Source organism: Bidens hawaiensis, unplaced genomic scaffold, assembly GCF_021521415.1.
Source record: "Bidens hawaiensis isolate Kalapana, Puna unplaced genomic scaffold, B.hawaiensis_p1.1 tig00011830_1, whole genome shotgun sequence".
Taxonomy (NCBI): domain Eukaryota; kingdom Viridiplantae; phylum Streptophyta; class Magnoliopsida; order Asterales; family Asteraceae; genus Bidens; species Bidens hawaiensis.
In genome coordinates this window covers 792431-799190 of record NW_027491942.1, presented here as the reverse complement: position 1 = coordinate 799190, position 6760 = coordinate 792431, and the positions used below count along the sequence as shown (strand labels likewise).

The window sequence follows — 6760 nt, the reverse complement described above, 5'->3', positions numbered from 1 at the left end:
TGAGATAACTAGGTTTAAATAGCTTTTTTTAAAAGAGACACCACATTTATTGTGCTAATGCGTTTATCACCATCGTGCTTGAGGGGGGAAACTCCTTTGGTGCCTGAATAATGGTTGTGGTGCTATGTTATGGCACCGGAATAACGGGTGATATGGGTGGTTTTGCGCTTGATTTGCATACCACAACACACAACCTTAGTAAATATTTTTTTTTAATTTCTGGAACTAGTCCACTTTCCTATTTATGTTTCACCATTATAGATGGTGCTCTTTTTTAAGACCAACTCTAACAATTAATGTGAACCCCCATGACATAGGTTATTTTTTAATCGTTGTGCTTTATTTATCCACCGTCGATCACTATTCCCTGTCTAATTCTTCATCGTTCATAATGTTTTTGTCTCAACTCATCTACGTTATCCTTATGTTAACATTTCTATAACTTTTTGTTGCTTAATTATTATATGCTATTTTTTATTGAAAAACTCGTGTAGGACACAGGTCTTAAGCTAGTTCTCTATAAATAACTAATGTTGTTTAAATATTTTAGGATCTAAATAGAGGTTAAACGTCTTTCTAGTTCCGCATTAGCATCAATTTTAAGATGATTGAAGTTGCTTTGTTTTGACAATGCCTGTGACAATAGGTATTTAACTTTTTTCTCGTTGTTACAATTATGGACATGTATGGCAAAGATATTGAGAGATTTTGAGCAACAAGCTTTTTCTTAAAAAAAACCTTGAGCTCATACTATATAAAACCAATAATATGTTCATATTATTTATTCCAACTTTATCAGAAAAATAAATTTTTTTTTGGCAAAGTTTTAGTTAATTTTGATATTTAGATTACTTTTGTTTTTTTAAACTTTTCATGGTTATTATCCTTTAGTTCTTGGTTCGCTTTAACATTATTCAACTATTGTGTGTTGTCATTTGAGATCTTATCTAAAATATGTTATTGAGCAAGACATCCTATCCATGTTCGGACCATGACATCGATTGTGATCTTGGTGTTTTGCACTTAATAACTTGACTATACCATCAACCATGGTCATACTTGGTAGTTTCTTGCATGTGCAACAGTGAGACATAGTCTTGACGGTCAGTCCACGATCAACCATGCATCGTTCGTGGTTTTAATTCGTAGGTCTTGAAGCTACTTTTTCTTGCTTGTTTAGTTGTTCAGTCTTTTATCTTCGTATTATTATTATTTTTTTTGAATATCAAAATTTTCACACAAAATCACCCTAACCTTGCATTTATAAAGTTTTAAACCCTCACCTCACATTTAAAGAGGCAAACCATCATATTAGTAGATAACTAGGTTATGTGTATCTCTGTAAGTATTAACTTCAAGGTTTTAAAGAGACGGAATTCTAAGATCATGTGTAGTGGTAACTAAGCACATATGGGCTTTTTATGACATGTGGTGTGCCAATAAATTATGGTGAGTTTTGCAAAAAGTAGCGTAGTGGTAAAAAACCTTAAAACCCTTTTAGAGAGAGGGTTAGTTTTGAAGCTCGTTTTCCTCACATAATGAAGCCACTATGGGTGGTCTAAATTTTAAATATTGAATACCTGTGGGTGTTAAAATAACTAATAATGAATGAATATTCATGTCTCTTTTTTTACTGTTAAATAAATGACAAGTTAATTTTTTTATTTTTTTTTAATTTGTTTAAATTAATACTTAATTTAATATTAATGCATACATGTTTTTTTATAAAACTAATAATATTAATTTATATTATCTTCTCTTCGTTGTCACTTCACATATCCAACAATAGAATGGACACAAGGACCTATCAACAAACACATCAATTTCCTTGCACATTTAAATGTTGATAGTCATCATGGATTTAATTAATATAGTCTATTAATCACACATATAAAAAGGAAATTTAATTTATCAAAAAGTACTCTCTGGTCCACGAAAACGGATACTTCTCCTTGTTTTTTATGAAACATAAGTATTATTTTGATTTAACTATTAATAGATGGTAATTTCAAAAAAAAAATTAAAAATTAAAACACAATACTTTAATATAAAATAGGTATATATAACACACCAACAAATTCACGTTTGTTTTACCGGATCGAATTACAAAATGTTCAATGAAATAGTACCGTATTAGATATATAAACCAATTGACATGTATAAAATTATTATCGGTATCATGTGGTTGTTTTAACATATAAGTGACTATGTTTATATGGGGACTATTGTGGATTGCCTATTTTATTATGAAATTACTATCAATAATGAAAATTGATTACTTTTTAATTATAAGTGTGATGTGAACATTATTATTTATATCACAACTATCACTCATTTTCATAACTTTATCATAAAGTCTTTATCAAAAAATCAAAAATATTTTATTATCTTCTATCCAAAAAGTTATTAATTCTTTATTTTTATAATAAAACTACTAATACTAAAAATAAATAATAATCATTCATTTAAAACCATAGATATATAAAGAAGCAAATGGACTAGTAAGTTTATGCATAACATTATTTTTAAAGCAACGGTAAAAAGGGTTAAAATATCTAACACATTAATAATTTTTTAAAGCACTTTAATATTCAACACATAACTAAAAGATCGATTTTAAATGTCATTTAACAAGTCAGTTTGAGTTGAGTATGCGAAAACGTACTCGAAAACGTCTTGGTTTTCTTGAAATCTCAGATCAAGTTCTGGAGAACGTACTCGAAAACGTACTCGGAGCCGGAGACTATTCCACGGCATACCCAGATCAAGTTCTGGAGAACGTACTCGAAAACGTCTTGGTTTTCTTGAAATCTCGACGTGATCGGAGCTCGGTGGCACTGGTGTCTAAATCTTGGAACCGTGCGGAAGCATACACCAGATCGGATCTGTTCATCGGAAACTGCTACGCCGTGGCGCCGCGGCGCGTGACGGACCGGTTTAAGCGGCTCCGGTCGGTGGCGTTGAAGGGTAAGCCGCGGTTTGCGGATTTTAGTCTGTTGCCGGCGGACTGGGGTGCGCACTTCACACCCTGGGTGTCTGCTATGGCCACGGCTTATCGTGCGCTGGAGAAGATCAATTTGAAACGCATGTCGATATCCGATGATGACCTGGCGGTTGTTGCTCACTCGTTTCCGGGGTTTAAGGAGCTTGTATTGGTTTGCTGTGATGGGTTTGGTACTAGCGGACTTGCTGTTATTGCTAGCGAGTGCAGGTAATTTACGGGCTTTCGATAAGCTAGATAGATCTGTAATTGATTCGGTTTTCGGTATTCATTTGATGATTAAAATTTGTTCATTTTGAAATTAGGAATCTTCGGGTTCTTGAGCTGATTGAGGACGATGTAACCGATGATGAGGTCGATTGGATTTTGTGTTTTCCAACCGAGGGGACAACGAGCTTGGAGTCGTTGTGTTTCGATTGTGTCGAAGCGGATATTAATTTCGAAGCGTTGGAGAGACTAGTGGCACGATCGCCATTGTTAAAGAAGCTTAAGCTGAACATCTTTGTATCAATTGGGCAGCTTTACCAGCTGATTTTGAAAGCACCGCAGTTGACTCATTTGGGTACCGGTTCGTTTGGCCTGTTGGCAGAAATGGGTCAGGTTGATAATCAAGATCCCGATTATGCTTCTGCTTTTGCTGCGTGCAGATCGATTGTGTGTCTCTCGGGGTTTCGTGAACTTGCGCCTGAATATCTTCCGACTATATATCCGCTTTGTGTGAATCTCACATCGTTGAATCTTAGCTATGCGAATATTGATGCGGAGCAGTTGAAGCCTGTTATCCGCCACTGCCATAAATTACAGGTTTTTTGGGTAAGTTTTATTATAACTTTCTTGAGACAAAGTCAAACTTTAAGGTCTTAATATCCATTCAATCTTCTTGAATTATAGGTTTTCTGGATAGATTTCATAGGGTTCTTGATTTAATTTCAAACTTTAGGTCTAAATATTCATACCATTGTTATAAATTACAGAGTTTTTGTGGAAGTTTCATATCTTTTTTGATTCAAATGCAATCTTTAGGTCCAAATATTTATACCATTGTCATAAATTACAGGTTTTTTGGGTAAAAATTTCATAGCTATATTGATTCAAATTTGCACTTTAGGTCTAAATATTTATACACTCGTCATAACTTACAGGTCTTTTCATAAGTTTTAATACATTTGTCACAAATTATAGGTTTATTGAGTAAGTTTCATAACTTTCTTGATAAAAATTCAAACTATAGGTCTAAATATTTACACAATCATCATAAATCACAGGTTTTTTTTTTTGGTAAATTCTTTTAGTTTTAACTTTCTATTTCTTGATTCGAATTCAAACTTTAGGTCTACATATTTATACAAGTGTCTTAAATTACAAGTTTTTAGGTAACTTTCATTGGTTTCTTGATGAGTTTTAACTTTAGCTCTAAATATATACAATGGTCATAAATTAGAGGTTTGTTGTGTATATCTTTTCATAGGCACTTGATTCGATCTGTGATGAAGGACTTCAAGCAGTAGCAGATACATGTAAAGATCTTCGCGAGCTTCGTGTATTTCCTGTAGACCCTTACGAGCTCCCCGAAGGGCCTGTTTCCGAAGTGGGTCTTCTTGCAATTTCTTTAGGGTGTAGAAAACTGCAATCCATTCTTTACTTTTGTCAACAAATGACTAATGCAGCGGTTATAGCCATGTCCAGAAACTGCCCAGATCTTGTGGTGTTTCGTCTTTGTATAATAGGCCGGTATCGACCCGACAGAGCCACCGGTGAGCCCATGGACGAGGGCTTTGGAGCCATTGTCAAAAACGGCAAGAGACTCACCCGGTTAGCCGTGTCCGGTCTGCTCACGGATCGTGCCTTTAGTTACATTGGTCAATATGGTAAATTGGTGCGAACGTTATCCGTGGCATTTGCGGGTGATAGTGACAACGGGCTAAAATCCGTGTTGGAATGGTGCATGAATTTGCAAAAGCTCGAGATCAGAGATAGCCCGTTTGGGGATGCGGGTTTACAGGCAGGTTTGCACCATTTTTACAATATGAGATTCGTTTGGTTGTCTTCGTGTGACTCGACAAGGGTGTTTGGAGGTTGCTAGAAGATTGCCGAAGTTAGTGGTCGAGGTTTTTCGTCAAGACGAGGAGGAAGGAGGGGAGAGGGGCGATTTTGTAGATACACTCTATATGTATAGGTCACTCGATGGGCCACGACCCGATGCACCCCAGTTTGTTAAGATTCTATGAATCTGTACAAATTTTCAGTAGCTCAGTTACTGCTGATAATTTGTACCGTTTCAAGATTTGTCGGGCCTAAATGCAAGTGCGTCGTGTTTCATGTCATAAAGATTCGATCTTTCATGTTGGGGCGGGTAAAAATGGTGATCTTGATTTGTTTATTCAATCGAAAAGCAGTTCGGTATTGAGAGTTTGTGAAGTTTGTTTAAGAAGAAGGGTGGACTATGATGTTGAATTGATGATAGTATTCTTTAATTTGGGAGCTAAGAGATTTGAATCTTGCTTCATGTTGTATTCAGATGTTAGATTTTAAGGAAACTAATACCTCTGAATGATTCATTCACATCTCCTTTTTAAATTACTTTTTTTTTTTGGTGACAAAAATTGAACCCTTGAATTTATGATCAGTTGGAAAAAGCCTGAAATTGGTGGCTTGCATTGTATCAGAAGTGGTCAAATCTAGAGCATTGCACAACTGTACAAGTTAACTTGGTTGGTTAATTATTTTGGGTTGCTTTTAGGTCATTGATTGCACTGAATAGATTTTATTATGAAACATGTATCTTCATAAATGTGTTGAAATGCATAGATTTCAATATAGTGAGAATAAATAAGGAAAATTCTTAGTGTTATATTACTGAAAAATGATTTCATTTTTGTCTCCATAAATAAAAGTTTTTAGAAATATCCACTATAAACACATCTTTGACGACATGCTGGGTCTCAAGGCGTCTTTCATGGCATGTTTTGCCTCAACGCGTCTTTAACGACCTGTTTGGCTACCAAACGTGTCTTTCGTGATATGTTAACCTCTAACGCGTCTTTCATGACATGTTTGGCCTCATAATTGTTTTTTTTTTGTATTTTTTTAATGTTGCATTATTGTAATTAGTTTTACTCATATATGTTTTTTTAATAATTTTTAATGTATAAAGTTTTATATAAGCAAACGCTACAAACCATAGTACAATACCTATATATTAGATAATAGAAAAATTGCTTCTATCGAGACCTGGGTTCTAAAACTATTATATATGAACTTAAAAAAAAAGTATATTAAAAACATAAGTTGATTCTAATGCAATCCAAACCGGCTATTATATATAATTAGAAGTTGTCACATCGCCATCAACGAGCATAAGAGGCACAATAAGCCAATGGTGTTGATTAATTAGAACCCCCACTTATCCCCTCTAAGAGCATTCTCATTCCCTCCATTAAAATGCCCCCTATCCTTAAAATTTAGAAAAATCAGCCAATAATTCTCTTCATCCCCTTCCCTATCTTTATACCCCAACTCTAAAATATGGAAATATGCTACAGTAACTCTTCATATATAAAAAGCTACTGTAGCACCCCATCTCAACAAAGTCAGTACTTTCACCCGCCCTCTCATTTCTTTCCCGCTCATATTTCTAGGGTTCATCTACCATCTTTAAGCAAATAGAAGAAATCGAAGCAAATAGAAGGCAATTGATTCCCTTTGAAGAAAATCACCGGCCCTCTCTACTGTCTTCATTCCCTTTGAAGCACCAAAATC

At 34.7% G+C, this 6760-nt stretch overlaps 1 pseudogene across 1 annotated transcript; it reads left to right on the top strand.

The window, feature by feature from the left end:
- Positions 1 to 2651: 2651 nt before the first annotated feature.
- On the top strand, positions 2652 to 5801 carry LOC143539224 (transport inhibitor response 1-like protein pseudogene; annotated as a pseudogene). Its single transcript, XR_013136400.1, has 3 exons — positions 2652 to 3211; positions 3307 to 3814; positions 4470 to 5801. The product of XR_013136400.1 is annotated as a transport inhibitor response 1-like protein pseudogene (transcript).
- Positions 5802 to 6760: the final 959 nt, after the last annotated feature.